Consider the following 18,650-nt stretch of genomic DNA (forward strand, 5'->3'; position numbering starts at 1 on the left):
CAATGCGGTGACTACAGCCGCTATCAAAGAAATGAACAGTATTCGCAGTTGTGAATATGATCCACCTCTAGCTGTATGATCGAATGAAGACAATGTAAATGTCATGTTTGATATCTGAATATGTTTGTTTATTTGCATTACGAATAAACTGATCCGCTAAGTGGCAGAGCTTTGTTAGCAGAGCCAGACTTAGGCAACCTTTCTGGGTGGGTCATTTTCAGCACCTATTCCCTCACTAGCTCACGGTATTAACTAAGAGTTTCTTGTCAGTTATGGAGAGCTGGAAATGTCGGCTAGCGGAATCCTGCCTACAGATATTTCTATTACATTTACATTCATATTACCTACTTCAGCAGTTCACATGTCTTTGTTGCATGGTGGACACTATTAGGACCAGAGGAACCGAACAACGATAATGTGACTCGACACTACATAATCCAACCGTCCGCACCACCACACACTCGCTAGTATTTCCTTTTATAACTATGGCGACTTTTTATTTTTCGTTAATTCCGCTCGGAAACCGCCTACGACTTCTTACAATTGAAGCTTCATATATTCTTCAAAGTTATATGCAGCTCAGCAATTGCATTTTATAATCAGGTCACTTTCTTCTCCAGTTTTTTCAGCCCGAAGTGAAGCTGATACCTAGAAAATTGCCTCTTTATTTCTTCTTTTGTACTTTTATGTTTTGAGATGTTAAGAATTTTCTCTTCCTCTTCTCTGAATTCCTTGTATCGCACTAGTACTTTCTCTAATTAAAAAAGATTTACTTTTTGTTAATTTTTGAATTGTATTATTTCTTGATTCGAACTTTAATGGTCTTCATTTTGAGAATATATTGCTTGTACATATCCTTGCTAGATCTTGCTCAATTTCGGTGCATATGTCTTTCATGCAGTTATCGTTTGTCATAAAACACTTTAAAACATCCTGTGAGGTTTTTTAAGGCATACTCCTTTCAGTTTGTTTGATAATATTCTCTATTTTCCTATCTTGTTGTAATCTTTCCACCTATACGGAGCTATTACTTTCAACGTACTCTAAAATCAGTTTTGGGCATTGCAGCCGTTCTCTGTCCCTACAGTTTTCCCCTCTACTGTTCCGTCCGGCACAAAGTTTATCCTTCAACACAATTGCGGGTCCCACTAATACGTTGCCTCTTCTGGTTAGGGTATTCCATTTACTCCAATGTTCATCTAAGCTTTTTAAGACTAGTTCATTTGACACTTTATCTGTCCGTTTAGTTTTTACCATCGTTTAGTAGCATCACATTTCAAGTTCTTCTAGTTCCTTTTTCCTCAAATTACCAGCTATTCATGTTTCACTTCCACACTTTCCTCCACATGGACACTTTCATAAACTTATTTATCGTTTCAAGTGAATAACTGATATTAATAGAGCTCTTTCATTGGAGAAAGCTCTTAACAAATGGCTCTGAGCACTATGGGACTCAACTGCTGTGGTCATTAGTCCCCTAGAACTTAGAACTACTTAAACCTAACTAACCTAAGGACATCACAAACATCCATGCCCGAGGCAGGATTCGAACCTGCGACCGTAGCAGTCGCACGATTCCGGACTGCGCGCCTAGAACCGCGAGACCACCGCGGCCGGCAAAGCTCTTAACACGTGTGTTTAGTTATAAGAATGAGCTGTTTTCACGAGTAGTTAAGTAAAGGCCTAGTCTATTGAGCTACGCTGTATTATTTGAATATATATGCTACTGTATTCAATTAAAACGCTATCTGAACATAAACGATTAACAAACCATTTCCAGACACACTTATTTTTCATATAAGTGCGACGGTGATAAATAAACATAGCTGTGTGTTATGACATCAAAAAGTAGGTATTCACTCATCAAAAACGTGTCCAAAAGTTGTATAAGATGTGCATTTTCAGTTTATAGTCAAAAGCGGTACAGCGAGGTCTCTCGCATCTGCAATCGCTGATCAAAGGGAAAAGAATAGTTAATCAAATGCTTAATTCAAAGCAGTGAGATCATAACGTAAATTAAGAACAAAATCTCCACATACTGCCGAAAATAGGTTGCTGAGGACCCTAGCAGCCCAACAAAGATATAAACACGCTTCTGTGGGGACACAAAAAGATAAACTACAGAATTTGGCTCGACTAATTGAAGCTGACCATAGCATTAACATGCAACACATTGCAAAATGAACCACCGGCTTTAGAAATCCAAAACACTGTGGGCAAAAATGAAACTGCAATTGAACAGGCAACTTTTCAGCTATTGTCGGGTGAGCCATTCTGCTTCTGATATCCTCTTCATTTCGACCGTCCTGTGTAATCTTTGTTTCTACACTACTGGCGATTAAAACTGCAGCACCGTAAAGATGGCAGGCACCAAACGTCAGATTGGTATGACGTTTACTACATGTCTGGGTATGCTAGTGATTAGTGATTTCTGCACTCACACAACTTAGATAGAACTAACATGATATACGATGTATGTTCTTCATACAGCGATTACACAGAGGGTTTTTCGTTCAGAAATCGCTTTAAACGGTTGTTTCTTTGTGACAAAACATTGTTATGCGTGTAAGAACGAGAGACATCTACCTGCAGGTATAGCAATTCGACAGCGGTTTGTTGTTGTGGGCTGTACCTCCCCACGTAGGTCGGATTCCACAACTGTCACACGAATATTCACCCATGATCTCAGCGGCCCCATGTGATTGCCGCCAGAGAGAACACATGTGTTGTTCTGTCGGCCATGTAGGTTCCTGCAGCCATGTCAGCTACCCTGTCACGAAACACGAAATGGGTTTGTTTGCAGCAGGATAAGTAAAAGCAAGGTCAGTGCGGCGACGTCTGGAGCGTTATAGATTGTCAGTACGGCAACCACTGTTGCGGCTTTCTTAAATGTGTCAGCTGAGAGAAGCACGTCGGCAATGATGAGCTCAATAACAACACTGACAAACGTCCTCTTTCCTGACACGCTCCAGTTCAGCGTACATCATCATGATAGACGTATCCACGTGTGGAGGCTCCAAAGAAACGAACGTTGTCATTTTCATGCGAGCTTAGCATTTGGCGTGGTATGGTACCTTTGTGTGCTCAACTCTGTCACATCTGGCTCTCGTAACCGGTAGTTTGGACAGCAGGCATTACACTTCTGACGCGTTAAGGCCAGTGGCTTTGTCATGTTTGCGAGGTCACCGAGAAGTTACCATTCAACAAGATAATGTACATTGAAATTAGAAGTAAGTTAATACCTTCAGCTGCTGACGGGCGTTGATCTATATCAACGGGGAGAGGTGAAAATGTGTGCCCCGATCGGGACTCGAACCCGCGATCTCCTGCTTACATGGCAGACGCTCTATCCATCTGAGCCACCGAGGGCACGGAGAATAGCGCGACTGCAGGTACAATTTCGCTCACTCCTTCCGCAAGACCCACATTCTCACCTTGTATGTCCTCACACTACATTCGTTGTGTCTCACACCAACACACTCATTGCTCGTGGAAGACATTCTTATCAAGTTCCGTAAGTGTTCGGGGAATATATGTGCATCCGCACATAAGAAGGAAGTCATGGCCGGTATTACCAGAACTATAAACTTATATGGATATGGACCTGTCGCGCTGTCCTCTGTGCCCTCGTTGACTCAGATGGATAGAGCGTTTGCCATGTAAACAGGAGATCCCGGGTTCGAGCCCCGCTCGGGGCACACATTTTCACTTGTCCCCGTTGATCTATATCACTGCCCGTCAGCAGTTGAAGGTATTAACTTAATTCTAATTTCATTCTATACGGCTGCAGATCATCAATGGTGTCTGTTCTTTCGGACATATCCGTATAAATATAATGTACACTGAGGTGACGAATCTCATTGGCTATCTCCTATCGGGCCAGACCTCCTTTTGCTCGGCGTACTGCAGCAACTCGACGTAGCATGGACAAGTCGTTGGAAGTATCCTGCAGAAATTTTGAGTCATGCTGCCTCTATAGCCGTGAATAATTGCGAAGTCTTGCCGGTACAGGATCTCTCGGTTATGTCCTATGCACTGTCCTTTTATACGTTGTGTACACGATATTACTGCCACTATATATGTGCATTTTTCTATTCAATCACTTTTGTCACCTCGGTGTAAGACTACACGTTTCCTGTGCTGCCAGAAGTTACCTCGATGTACAGTGTCAGACTGTTGCCCTCGTCAGGGGATTCCCCATAGCTCACAGCCACTGATAACATCTCGACATGTATTGCTGAGAGAATGGCACGCCATCAGTCGCCAGCCACCATAACTGATTGAGTCAAAGCTCATCAGCACTGAAGCTGAAGCAGCGCTGAAGCAGCATGGAATCAAAATTCAGTTCGACTCGAGGCCCAGCCGAGTTCGACCTCTTGTGGACACCAGAAGTGGTAGCTCGGTGTACTAAATTTTGCACCCAGTACACCACGAAATCGTCTACCAATTTTATCACGTATTCTTCCTATAATAGTGCCGTGCCACGAAACCTTCGGCAAAGTTTTGGTATTTTTCAACTTTGTGCCTCTTTGGTTGAATCGCTGGCTGGGTGGAATCTCCTTGCGACAGAGGATTGACGTGCGAGTGTGGTCCGCAAGGCGGCATGTGATGGGCAGCGACGAGAGTCTTAAGTTAGCAGCGGCGCGAGGAAGGTGGCGACCTTGGCCCTGTGCTGGGAGCAGCCCCTGTATGTGCCGGAAAACTACTTGGCCGCACCAGAAGTGATAGCGCGGCCTAACTGTAGTTGAGAGCCGTTATTTAGATGCTGTACTTTGGAAAGGAGCTCACCTTTCGCTTGCAACAGCGCTTCGGTTGCACAATACTTGTGTAGCCCGAAGGAGATCGGCGGTTAAAGCAACGGTTGGAGGTATGTACAGCTGTCACTATACTGCCGCTGCATCCTGGTTGCATTTACATACGAGTACTGGATAACGCCACGTGAAGGTGAGTAACTTTATTATTGAGTTCTCGCCCATCTGTGTGTTTTAGTTGTTCGACTTGCAAAATTGTAATTGAGTCCGTCCTTGTGGGGCACCATTGGTTCCGCTATTTCGTGACTAGTCGTTTGTTTGTTTTTACTGGCCATGTTACGAGGTAGCCATTAATTTTTTTCTGGGGGGGGGGGGGGGGGCATTAGCTTTTATGCATGTGTGGAGCCAATGGTAACTGATTTACGTTTCAAGTCTCATCACGCTAATTGAAGTATGAGTGTAATGTATTGCCAGGAAGAGTGCACAAGACTGACGAGTGGAATAAAATAAGAATGAAACATTACGGATCCGTAAACCCACTCAGATAGCAACGGATGAATTATAATGCTGCAGATTTGTTCTTGAGTTAAGTAATTACCTTTTGTAGTTGAACATTTCATGTCATTTAATTTGGCGTTCATCTGGAAGTGTTTTGCAACTAAACTTGTTTTGAAATTGTTCGGTACTTCTGAACAATAAATGAGTAAATTTTTAACTGCGGCACGAAAAAAACTGGTGTGTACAAAACGTGCGACAAGGGATCCGGCTGCAGTTGTTTTTGTATATTACAAGTGCTTTGCTGAATTGGATTTATGTTAATATTGGTTTTAGGTTTGAGTTATTAACAGTTTGTTGTTGTAAATTTGTTTGAAGGTTACTACATGCATTTTTAAGATGGCATTGGGGATTTTAAAATTTTTACCACAAGTAGTTGTCGAGCTTGAGCTGGAACTTTTAATTTATGTTGCACTGAAGAACCAGAACTGGTACATCTGCCTAATATCGTGTAGGGTCCCCGCGAACGCGCAGAAGTGCCGCAACACGACGTGGCATGGACTCGATTAATGTCTGAAGTAGTGTTGGAGGGAACTGACACCATGAATATTGCAGGGCTGTCCATAAATCCGTAAGAATACGAGAGGGTGGAGATCTCTTCAGAACAGCACGTTGCAAGGCATGCCTGATATGCTCTATAATGTTCATGCCTGGAGATTTTGGTGGCCAGTGAAAGTGTTTAAACTCAGAATAGTGTTCCTGGTGCCACTCTGCAGCAAAACTGGACTTGCGGGATGTCCCATTGTCCTACTGGAATTCCCCAAGTTAGTCGGAATGCACAATGGACATGAATGGATGCAAGTGATCAGACGGGATGCCTACGTACGTATCACCTGTCAGAGTCGTATCTAGACGTATCAGGATCCTATATCACTTCAATTGCACACGCCCCACAGCATTACAGAGCCTCCACCAGCTTGAACAGTCCCCTGCTGACATGCAGCATTCATAGACTCATGAGATTATCTCCACCCCCGTACACGTCCATCCGCTTCATACAATTTGAAACGAGGCCCGTCCGACCAGGGAACATGTTTCCAGTCATCAACGGTCCAATATCGGAGTTGACGCGCCTATTCGAGGTGTAAAGCTTTGTGTGGTGCAGTCATCAAGGGTACACGAGTGGGCCTTCGGCTCCGAAAGACCATATCGATGATGTTTCGCTGAATGGTTCCGCACGCCGACACTTGTTGATGGCCTAGCATTGAAATCTGCAGAAATTTGCGGAAGGATTGCACTTCTGTCAAGTTGAACGATTCTCTTTAGTCGTCGTTGGTCCCGTTCTTGCATCATCTTTTTCCGACCGCAGCGATGTCGGAGATTTGATGTTTTACCGAATTCGTGATATTCACGATTCACTCGTGAAATGGTCGTACGCGAAAGTCCCACTTCATCGCTACCTCGGAGATGCTGTTTCGCATCGCTCGTGTGCCAACTATAACATCACGTTAAAATTCACTTAAATCTTAATAACCTGCCGTCGTAGCAGCAGTAATCGATCTAACAACTGCGCCATACACTTATTGTCTTATACAGCCGTTTCCGACCGCAGTGCTGTATTCTGCCTGTTTACATATCTCTGTACCTGAATACGCACGACTATACCAGTGTGGCCTAGCGGAGTGGCCGAGCGGTTCTAGGCGCTACAATCTGGAACTGCGCGACCGCTACGGTCGCAGATTCGAATCCTGCCTCGAGCATGGATGTGTGTGAAGTCCTTAGGTTAGTTCGGTTTAAGTAGTTCTAAGTTATAGGGAACTGATGACCTTAGACGTTAAGTCCCATAGTGCACAGAGCCATTATTTTTTTTTTTTAGATACCCGTTTGTTTGGCGCTTCAGTGTATAATTGCCTTGGCCTCAAATTTGTCACTATCGTATCATCGGTATTTTACCCTTGATATTGGATCAATGTAAATATTATCAATTAAGAGTAAGCCTTGTCATTGATACCCTATAAAACAAGAAAAAAAGTAAAAGCAGTAGGACAATATGTTTTTAATAACTGTTGAGTAAGAACTGTTTGTTAATAACTTTCTTTTGTTAAAGGATGTCTGAATTCACGTCAGCCCAGCTCCTTACCACTCCTGCGTATCTCCTAGGATACCATCTGCTATTTTCTATCCTTCCTGATGACGCAAATTTAATGTCCTTCACTGTAGACGCTGGGCCATAAGCAAACTATGAAAGATCTTACGGCGTATAGTCACAGATCAGATAAATAAGACGCATTTACTACGTGTCGCGCGAACTGCAAGCGGAGGACGTAAACTCGTGTCCACGAGTGCCCTCCTCAGAAGCTGCTCTGCTCTGGCGTTCTTTTGCTCTCCGCTCTCTTTATGTCTGCCGAGGCGCTGCGAAATAAATATCGAGAAATGGCCGCCTCTACATTTCCCCTCCGCAGCAGCAGGAGGAAGCAAAGCGGCCCCGAGAAGACGGCGTGGTTCCGCCCAAACTAACGGGCCACAGCCCCCAACAAGCCAGCGACCATTTCCTTTTCTTTCCTTCTCCAATCCCCTCACCTCCTTCACTTTCTTCCTTTGCTTGAGCACACGATCTGCGCCTTTTTCACCACTTGGCCCGCTCCGCCCTAATAAATGTAAAAATTTTAGGTGGAAGACATGCAACACGTACAAGTGAAGGTGTGACAATACTGTTTCTTGTCTATTACGGTTATTGCAAATATTTATTGTTCTCTTAACTGACTCACGGGCTGCAGTCGTGCTCCCAAAAAAAATTATTGTACACAACGACACAACAATTTATTAATAACTTTCTTGATCGCACTTTATCGTATAAATCGCAACACCAATGGTTTCGGGTTTATGGTTCATTAGATTTGTTAAGACAATGTAGAAAAATTTATCTAACAGCAACAGGGTCAAAAGTGGCTGAAGGCCAAGTCTCCAGAATAAATCTAACAATACATATTAAATACAACATGATGACAACCATAACATAGCACTAGGAGTATTCTGATATGAGGATCAACGTCAAATGCTGAGTACACGCAGTTACATGAATGAAAGCTACCAATGGGCTGAGGGCATTTGGTGCTTACGTCAACTGGAGTTAAAGCCATTAGAGGACGCTAGTACGGTAACATCGTTATTTTAAAATACGATATTTACGATTATTATTTACACGTGCAATGTGTATTATATCTTACGTTTTCTTGATGGTTATTGTATCATATCGTACAGTACATTTTACTGTTAGATACACGTTTTATCCATGTGTTTTACCTTTCAGATTTCAGGATGACAGAAAGCCGAAACCGGCAATATTGCGAATTATACAGCGTGATTCAGCTGACCCTACCTATGGTTTTCATGCAATCCATAACGCCTTCAAAAATTACGAGCGGAATTTTTATATATTATCTCGCTTACTACGAGCGAACTGTTAATCCTGCTGAAAAAAAGAACAGGGCCTTTTTTAGGAAACTTAGTGTAATTAAATGTTGTACTGGAATACATTTTGCCTAGAGGCCGTAGTTCTCTAATTAGCCAAATAAAACGTATAAAAGTGATCTTCAAATACGTTTTTCTTGAATAACTCGAAAACCATGGCCTTCAGTGAATACGTAACCCGGTACAAAGACTTATTAATTAAATGCTAAATATGATCGCGAACTCGTGTATAAACTTTATATCTTCAATTCAGGACATAACTACCTTGTTCTATCAAATTTTGCAACAAATCAGTAGTGTTCAAAATTAGCACCACTAAGTCATGTTAACCCGGATGAAATGCCGCAGTGGCATCTGCGGGAACGAACAGACTGGTTAACTTCCTAAACAAGGTAAAACTTAGCCACCCGATACCATCCAAAGATGCCGGACTCTAATTTTCTTGAACGAGTTAAAATGGGCGAATGAGATGGTGCGAACAATGGAACTGAAGAATTAGCAACGAATGGGAACATTACAGAGAAATACCAGCTGTAATCCCGACAACTCATTTGCATATCAACCAAAGAATACCAAGGGACTTTTATCCAACCATATCATTATGAAACTGAATCAACGACGCCGGCCTGAGTGGCCGTGCTGTTCTAGGCGCTTCCGTCTCGAACCGCGCGACCGTTACGGTCGCAGGTTCGAATCATTCCTCGGGCATGGATGTGTGTGATGTCCTTAGGTTAGTTAGGTTTAATTAGTTCTAAGTTCTAGGTGACTGATGACCTCAGAAGTTAAGTCGCGTAGTGCTCAGAGCCATTTTTGAATCAAACGACGGATTAATAAATATCTACATCGACTGCGACCGATTGATGCCTTTTTGTGCGAACCGAAGAGACGATGTAGGACCATACAAAATTACGATACCCCGAAAAGAAAACCACGGCACGTTGAACACTAAAACAATTGCGTGCAATGGAGTAGAAAGTCCTTACCATGTTGCCGCTCTCTCTCGAACAACGTAAAAAAAATGGTTCAAATGGCTGTGAGCACTATGGGACTTAGCTTCTGAGGTCATCAGTCCCCTAGAACTTAGAACTAGTTAAACCTAACTAACCTAAGGACATGACACACATCCATGCCCGAGGCAGGATTCAAACCTGCGACCGTAGCGGTGCGCGGTTCCAGACTGTAGTGCCTAGAACCGCTCGTCCACCCAGGCCGCCGGAAACAACGTATGTCAGAGCTTATAAACTTCGGTACATAATTCTCTACGAGTTGGGAGTGTCCATAATATCAGGCACTGGGAAATTTATATCCTGTGAGTAAGTCAAGATAAGTTCTTCTGTTGTAGAACATGAATGACCAGCAGTAAGAAACCACATGTGAATACGCCAATTCGAAGGATGGAGAACAACCAGCACGAAGAAAGATATCACTCAGAGAAGCAACCCTAACTATCCAAAATGACAGAAGACTAATGGAACTACCAAGCGTAATGCCTGCATACAGGACGTTTACTACAAATTTGTGAAAAATTATGCAAACTTATTTTATAAAAAGAACTTAATTTTTCTTCTGTAATGGAAGTAATATTGTTATTAGTGTATGTGTGTTCTTTTACATCGATAATAGTCAAAGTTACCTACTATTAATGCATGGGCACATGGTCATGTGACCAAACGTCAGTTATTTAACTACCAAGTGATCTAAAAATTTTAGGTACTATTACCGTGTTTGCGCATAATTTACATCAGCTCATAGAATAATCGCCGATCTGTTTCTTGTCGCTTTTTTCTACTTTCTTCAAATTTGACTTCACAGTTTGCAAAAACTAATTCAGTTTCATTAAAAATTCCGTAATTAAAAGAAAACATGATTCCACTTTGCTTTGACTGCAGTTAGAAACTCTTTCAAAACAGCTACTGTCGATCGGCATTTAATGAAATACAGGACTGTTTTAAATCAGGACATTGCTGGTGGGACTATTCTCGAGAATCAATAAAAACTGCTCATTTCAACTAAATTGATTTTATATGAAATTCACGTCACGTAGACAATTTAAATAGCTGTTTTGGTTCGACTGAAGAAAAAGGCAATAAGTTCAAGAAAAATTACGATGAATACCGAGCAGCAAACGGTGCAGTGCTTCACGGTGGCCAGCTTTAGTACGTTTTAATGAGAAAAAACATTACACTCCCGGGTAACAGAACAAAATAGTAGCGATACTACACACTTTGCTTTGTAAGTTGGTCAGTTTCTTATCTTTGGTTTTGTGGAAAACTATTGCTTTTCTTACGGGAGTATTGTATAACTCTTTCGACAGTGCGCAGAAGGAGAGTGAGAAGGTGACGCGTAATTCGCAGACTTGAACGGGCACTTTTAAGTATGCAGCAGGGCTTAAGTCAGAGTCGCTTTTTGCTACTCGAGGTCGAAGATTGCGACGATTTTTAAAAAAGCATTCGAAAAAACGCGACAGCATTGTGCACAGAAACAAAGGACTGTTTTGTTTTGTTTTTTGTTTTAGTTCACCTTTGAGCCTTGCGAAATCCGGTACAGGGGCAGGGGGATCACAGTTAGGTTTTAAACACAAACAAGCCGTAACATTCTCTCGCAGAAACAAACGAAATGTCGCCTTCCCTTCCACAATTCGATAACAATCTCCACCGAATCAGACAAAAGAGGCTAAAAACATGACCTTTCAGGTTTTAACAGGCCGTAACAGTATCCACTCAAACAAACGATGTGCCGCTTACCCTCACAGCTAGTGGATCTCATGACTGCTCTGCACTGAGTGGTTCACTTATTCTTGTAAAATGCGCACTGTGGTTATGCTTTTAAGAAGTGATGGATAATTTTGTTGTAAGGAAGAAAAGAGAACGATTCCCTAGTCCTAGCGAAATTAAAAATGAGCATAACAAAGATATAAGTATCTACATCACACTCCTCAAGCCACCTACTGGTGTGTGGCGGAGGGTACTTTCGGTACCACGTGCAAGCAATCATGCCATAGATGTTCGAGCTCACATGCTGTTTCTCTTCGTCGAAATGTCTTGGCACAAACTCGTCTAGGGGTTGAAACCGCACGTGTCGCATTACACGCCCTAAATTTTACACTTGTAACCCTTTGGTTAAATTCTCTGGCTGATGGCAAGTTTGCGAAGTACAAAGTTAACATCGCATATGACAGTAATAATGATATCGAGAACCGAATTAACGACCCATAAATGATGTAGGCCACACAGTTGCGATTTGGTTATTCAGAAAAGCAAACTAACAGCGAAAGTGGTCGTATTTAGAATTACTATTACACGCTAGTGCATATCCATCTGATACAGTTCGATCAATCACAATGTCATCGCGAAGTAGAAGTCTAATATTCCACCTCGTTATCTTCGCGAAAAGTTAGAGAGTTCACACGAGGCACGCGGCTGCTCACCACTCAGAGATTAAGTCCCGCGATACCACACAACGCGAAATTTACTAAGTCTTTTCGCTTCCTAGCTGCCTAAAGACCGATCGTCTGCTTTCGAGTCTGCATCTTAACTGAGCCCTTTGGCGTCTCCAGCCGAACTGTACACTTTGGTGTGTAGACCTGAACTGTCCCTCTGCCCGTCTCCGGCGGCTTTTCCCCCCGCGCCGTACCTCCTTGCTCAACTGACTAGGGCAGTTCCCTTTCTTGAAGCCGTCCATCTGATTGGCTACAGCTTATGCTTCATTATTTTACATTTTAACATATTGAAATGAGCAAAGCTTGACCACTTTCGAAATAAAGTAACAATAATATCCATTATATAATAAACGTTAGCCCCCCCCCCCCCCCCCCATGAACCATGGACCTTGCCGTTGGTGGGGAGGCTTGCGTGCCTCAGCGATACAGATGGCCGTACCGTAGGTGCAACCACAACGGAGGGGTATCTGTTGAGAGGCCAGACAAACGTTTGGTTCCTGAAGAGGGGCAGCAGCCTTTTCAGTAGTTGCAGGGGCAACAGTCTGGATGATTGACTGATCTGGCCTTGCAACATTAACCAAAACGGCCTTGCTGTGCTGGTACTGCGAACGGCTGAAAGCAAGGGGAAACTACAGCCGTAATTTTTCCCGAGGACATGCAGCTTTACTGTATGATTAAATGATGATGGCATCCTCTTGGGTAAAATATTCCAGAGGTAAAATAGTCCCCCATTCGGATCTCCGGGCGGGGACTACTCAGGAGGATGTCGTTATCAGGAGAAAGAAAACTGGCGTTCTACGGATCGGAGCGTGGAATGTCAGATCCCTTAATCGGGCAGGTAGGTTAGAAAATTTAAAAAGGGAAATGGATAGGTTAAAGTTAGATATAGTGGGAATTAGTGAAGTTCGGTGGCAGGAGGAACAAGACTTCTGGTCAGGTGACTACAGGGTTATAAACACAAAATCAAATAGGGGTAATGGAGGAGTATGTTTAATAATGAATAGGAAAATAGGAATGCGGGTAAGCTACTACAAACAGCATAGTGAACGCATTATTATGGCCAAGATAGATACGAAGCCCACACCTACTACAGTAGTACAAGTTTATGTGCCAACTAGCTCTGCAGATGACGAAGAAATTGAAGAAATGTACGATGAAATGAAAGAAATTATTCAGATAGTGAAGGGAGACGAAAATTTAATAGTAATGGGTGACTGGAATTCCAGTGTAGGAAAAGGGAGAGAAGGAAACATAGTAGGTGAATATGGATTGGGGCTAAGAAATGAAAGAGGAAGCCGCCTAGTAGAATTTTGTACAGAGCACAACTTAATCATAGGTAACACTTGGTTTAAGAATCATGAAAGAAGGTTGTATACGTGGAAGAACCCTGGAGATACTAAAAGGTATCAGATAGATTATATAATGGTAAGACAGAGATTTAGGAACCAGGTTTTAAGTTGTAAGACATTTCCAGGGGCAGATGTGGACTCTGACCACAATCTATTGGTTATGACCTGTAGATTAAAACTGAAGAAACTGCAAAAAGGTGGGAATTTAAGGAGATGGGACCTGGATAAACTGAAAGAACCAGAGGTTGTGCAGAGTTTCAGGGAGAGCATAAGGGAACAATTGACAAGAATAGGGGAAAGAAATACAGTAGAAGAAGAATGGGTAGCTCTGAGGGACGAAGTAGTGAAGGCAGCAGAGGATAATGTAGGTAAAAAGATGAGGGCTGCTAGAAACCCTTGGGTAACAGAAGAAATATTGAATTTAATTGATGAAAGGAGAAAATATAAAAATGCAGTAAATGAAGTAGGCAAAAAGTAATACAAACGTCTCAAAAATGAGATCGACAGGAAGTGCAAAATGGCTAAACAGGGATGGCTAGAGGACAAATGTAAGGATGTAGAAGCTTATCTCACTAGGGGTAAGATAGATACTGCCTACAGGAAAATTAAAGAGACCTTTGGAGAGAAGAGAACCACGTGTGTGAATATCAAGAGCTCAGATGGCAACCCAGTTCTAAGCAAAGAAGGGAAGGCAGAAAGGTGGAAGGAGTATATAGAAGGTTTATACAAGGGTGATGTACTTGAGGACAATATTATGGAATTGGAAGAGGATGTAGACGAAGACGAAATGGGAGATACGATACTGCGTGAAGAGTTTGACAGAGCACTGAAAGACCTGAGTCAAAACAAGGCCCCCGGAGTAGACAACATTCCATTGGAACTACTGACGGCCTTAGGAGAGCCAGTCATGACAAAACTCTACCAGCTGGTGAGCAAGATGTATGAGACAGGCGAAATACCCTCAGACTTCAAGAAGAATATAATAATTCCAATCCCAAAGATAGCAGGTGCTGACAGATGTGAAAATTACCGAACTATCAGTTTAATAAGTCACAGCTGCAAAATACTAACGCGAATTCTTTACAGACGAATGGAAAAACTGGTAGATGCGGACCTACGGGAGGATCAGTTTGGATTCCGTCGAAATGTTGGAACACGTGAGGCAATACTGACCTTACGACTTATCTTAGAAGAAAGATTAAGAAAAGGCAAACCTATGTTTCTAGCATTTGTAGACTTAGAGAAAGCTTTTGACAATGTTGACTGGAATACTCTTTTTCAAATTCTAAAGGTAGCAGGGGTAAAATACAGGGAGCGAAAGGCTATTTACAATTTGTACAGAAACCAGATGGCAGTCATAAGAGACGAGGGGCATGAAAGGGAAGCAGTGGTTGGGAAAGGAGTGAGACAGGGTTGTAGCCTCTCCCCGATGTTATTCAATCTGTATATGGAGCAAGCAGCAAAGGAAACAAAAGAAAAATTCGGAGTAAGAATTAAAATCCATGGAGAAGGAATGAAAACTTTGAGGTTCGCCAATGACACTGTAATTCTGTCAGAGACAGCAAAGGACCCTGAATAGCTGTTGAACCGAACGGCCACTGTCTTGAAAGGAGGATGTAAGATGAACATCAACAAAAGCAAAACGAGGATAATGGAATGTAGTCAAATTAAATCGGGTGATGCTGAGGGAATTAGATTAGGAAATGAGACACTTAAATTAGTAAAGGAGTTTTGCTATTTAGGAAGTAAAATAACTGATGATGGTCGAAGTAGAGAGGATATAAAATGTAGACTGGCAATGGCAAGGAAAGCGTTTCTGAAGAAGAGAAATTTTTTAACATCGAATATAGATTTAAGTGTCAGGAAGTCATTTCTGAAAATATTTGTTTGGAGTGTAGCCATGTATGGAAGTGAAACATGGACGATAACTAGTTTGGACAAGAAGAGAATAGAAGCTTTCGAAATGTGGTGCTACAGAAGAATCCTGAAGATAAGGTGGATAGATCACGTAACTAATGAGGAGGTATTGAATAGGATTGGGGAGAAGAGAAGTTTGTGGCACAACTTGACTAGAAGAAGGGATCGGTTGGTAGGACATGTTTTGAGGCATCAAGGGATCACAAATTTAGCATTGGAGGGCAGTGTGGAGGGTAAAAATCGTAGAGGGAGACCGAGAGATGAGTACACTAAGCAGATTCAGAAGGGTGTAGGTTGTAGTAGGTACTGGGAGATGAAGCAGCTTGCACAGGATAGAGTAGCATGGAGAGCTGCATCAAACCAGTCTCAGGACTGAAGACAACAACAACAATAAACGTTAAATACTTTTACATAAAACCAATACAATTTCCTTCTTAACTTTGAATGTCACGACCAGTGGCCTTGCACCAATACGCTTTCTGATAAATAAATACAGAACAAAAGTAACTATTATGCTCTAAATTTTGCAACAATTATTCTATTACCTAATGATTCAATAAGGTGTCATGCTGTCATCGTCCATTGTGTTTAGTGTGGAGAAAATGATGGTCTGATGCTTAACTTAAAATACTGATAATTTAAATTTACTATATTTTTTGAACAAATAAACGGCGATCGTTAAGATCGACCAAAGTGTTCAGATCTTCGCATTCAGGTCTTCGTTACAAAACAGGTTAATTTCACTTTAACAGTAAACCCTAAACTATTATAGATATAATCAATATTCAAGTTTTATTGGGATCACCATGAAATTTTATGGAGGGTGACAGACTAAAATTACTGCTGCTTCATTCCCTGCACTATTACAGAATTAAATAGTTCTCATAAATGTTTCCCCTTATGGCTGATCTTAGGTCCGCCATATTTAACACTGCTATGTCTCCTTGGCCACAAAAGCCTTCTACTGGGTTTCCCTATGATGTAGTTTCTCGTCTGTCTCACTCACTCACTATAGCGCTAAGGCCTCAATAGACAATAGACGCCTGTGAGTTTCCCCATCTCGTGGGGAATCTGCGCCCTTTGTGGCATCCAGTCCTGAACGACAGGGTTCGTTTCACAATTCCTGAAGGCTGACTCTTTCAGCCATATACTTAAATGAGAGCGAAGTGCTCGTTAACTCACACACTTCCACTTCATAACAGGTTGGCGTGCCATATATGTTATGAAGTAGCACCCAAATTTATAAGACACAAATTCATCATACAATAACATAAATATCCTAAGCATCACATCAATAGTGTAATTATTTGTGAGTGTGTTGTTGCAGCATACTTTAAATTTAAAGAAACTTATATCTAACATAAATTATGAATTGTGGCATATTAATTAAGGCCAAATAAAACTCTTCATTTATCAAAATCGACTGTCTATTGAAATGCCGCAGAAATATCAGCGCCACTGCTCTCACTTTCACACCTTTTCGTCACAACGACGTCTCCAGCGGCGCTCCACAGATTCGGAGCCGAATACCCTGCAGAAATTCTATATGGCTTTGCATCCCATCGCCAACGTTTATCGGGAACAAATCTGTTGAAATTAGAATCGGGTGTTGATACCAGAAAACAAACACTTTCCCAAACCACCCAGGATCTACACTGAACGCTTCCCCCAGTGGAATCGATACAAACAGATCTAAACTATACAGTAAAAATTGATTTACAGCGTTTGCAAGATGCTCGTAAATTCTTCACTGATTCTGACACGTTATTCAATTCCCACTAGAGACATGTATCTCGTGACAGATTCCCAATCGACTTCATCGGCGAATCTATATTTTATTTTCTTTTAATTTAAATATGAACAAATCTCACTCATCATTTATTTCTGTGCAGTGAAGCTGCGTACACAAACCGTTACTCCATAAAAAAATAAATTATTCCTCCAAATTTCTCCGACCTCCATGCACCCAAATTGGCGCGACCATAATTTATAATTTGTAATTTACAACTAACATAAAACCATCCAAAAACATAAGCCTAACACATACATACACATAAATAAATCCCTTATATGCCCCAAAAAACCTAATTTATATGGATATCGTGCACTGAATTTTGACTTGATACCATCCACCAAACAATCGAGTTCTCTGAAGTTCTAAATGTGCGTCTAAACTATCTCTTTATAATTCACAGACCTTGTGTCAAAAAATCCTTACAGAACAAAACAACGAACAAGCTACAATAAATACTGAAATAAAACATTGCAAATTACCCCGCGAAGCTTGTAACACATATAGTTCTCTTCATCCCAACCATGTGTAATTATGATCTGCGCAATCTGGTTGTTCCCCGTCAAAATATTCTTAAATTTTACTTTTCTTTTTTCACCCTCAATTTCAAAATCCAAGCACCTTCCCACGCAGCGAAGGGAAGTTTCGTATTTCCATAATAAATCTGTTCCCAGCACCACATCTTTTACAAGACCATTCTCTACAATCGCTGCTGTTAAAATTAGAGTTCCTGCAACTGCGTGCAGCTTCTTGCATTTTGCATTCCTATGACGTATCCGGCAAGAGACTAAAAGGGCCTAATAAGTGCCATTCATCGTTTTACCAGTCCTCTTTTGGGTAGACAATGTAACATTATTTTCTTGACAAAGGTACTTTTCGTTTCCCCGTTAATTTGGTATTTTTGGTTTCAAGATGCCTCTTAACTTGTTAGGCTTCAAGCTATCAGCATCTAAAATGGATGAAAGAATTACTCACTGCGTGTGTTCTTCACCATTGCTTGTAGTTTTCGTGAAGCCTAGCAATAAATAGTTCCCACCATACCTTTTGCTCTTCGTCTTTGTAGTATTTCCCTTCCCACGGTCAGCTGATTGACCATTGATGTCTTCGTGTCTGTCATTAACCAGGAAATGGTTCATACTGCAGTCAAGTATCCCTCGCAAAGTCTGAAACACTGCCAGGAGGCGTCCAGATGCATGAGCCAAAGCTTGCAATGCGCGCGATAGATAACGGTTAGTCACAGTGCAGCCGACAAATGGCGATTCAGCGAATCCGTCGACGGCCGACGTCGCCCAACTTGCCCTATCATTTCAGACAATGCTAAAAATATGACCATGGTTTCATTGCCGTAGGCAGCGTCCAGCTTAACACAGACGTCGGGCGAAATTCAATCCAGATCAATGGCATCTTCTTTGGTCGAAGGAAAAGACCAAGTAGTT

The 18,650-nt window shown here is 41.9% G+C and overlaps 1 non-coding gene across 1 annotated transcript; it reads right to left on the reverse strand.

Moving 5' to 3' along the window:
* Positions 1-3,295: 3,295 nt before the first annotated feature.
* Trnat-ugu (transfer RNA threonine (anticodon UGU)) lies at positions 3,296-3,370 on the reverse strand. Its single transcript has one exon. It is a non-coding gene; the product is annotated as a tRNA-Thr (tRNA).
* Positions 3,371-18,650: the final 15,280 nt, after the last annotated feature.

Source organism: Schistocerca gregaria, chromosome 5 (assembly GCF_023897955.1).
Source record: "Schistocerca gregaria isolate iqSchGreg1 chromosome 5, iqSchGreg1.2, whole genome shotgun sequence".
Classification (NCBI taxonomy): domain Eukaryota; kingdom Metazoa; phylum Arthropoda; class Insecta; order Orthoptera; family Acrididae; genus Schistocerca; species Schistocerca gregaria.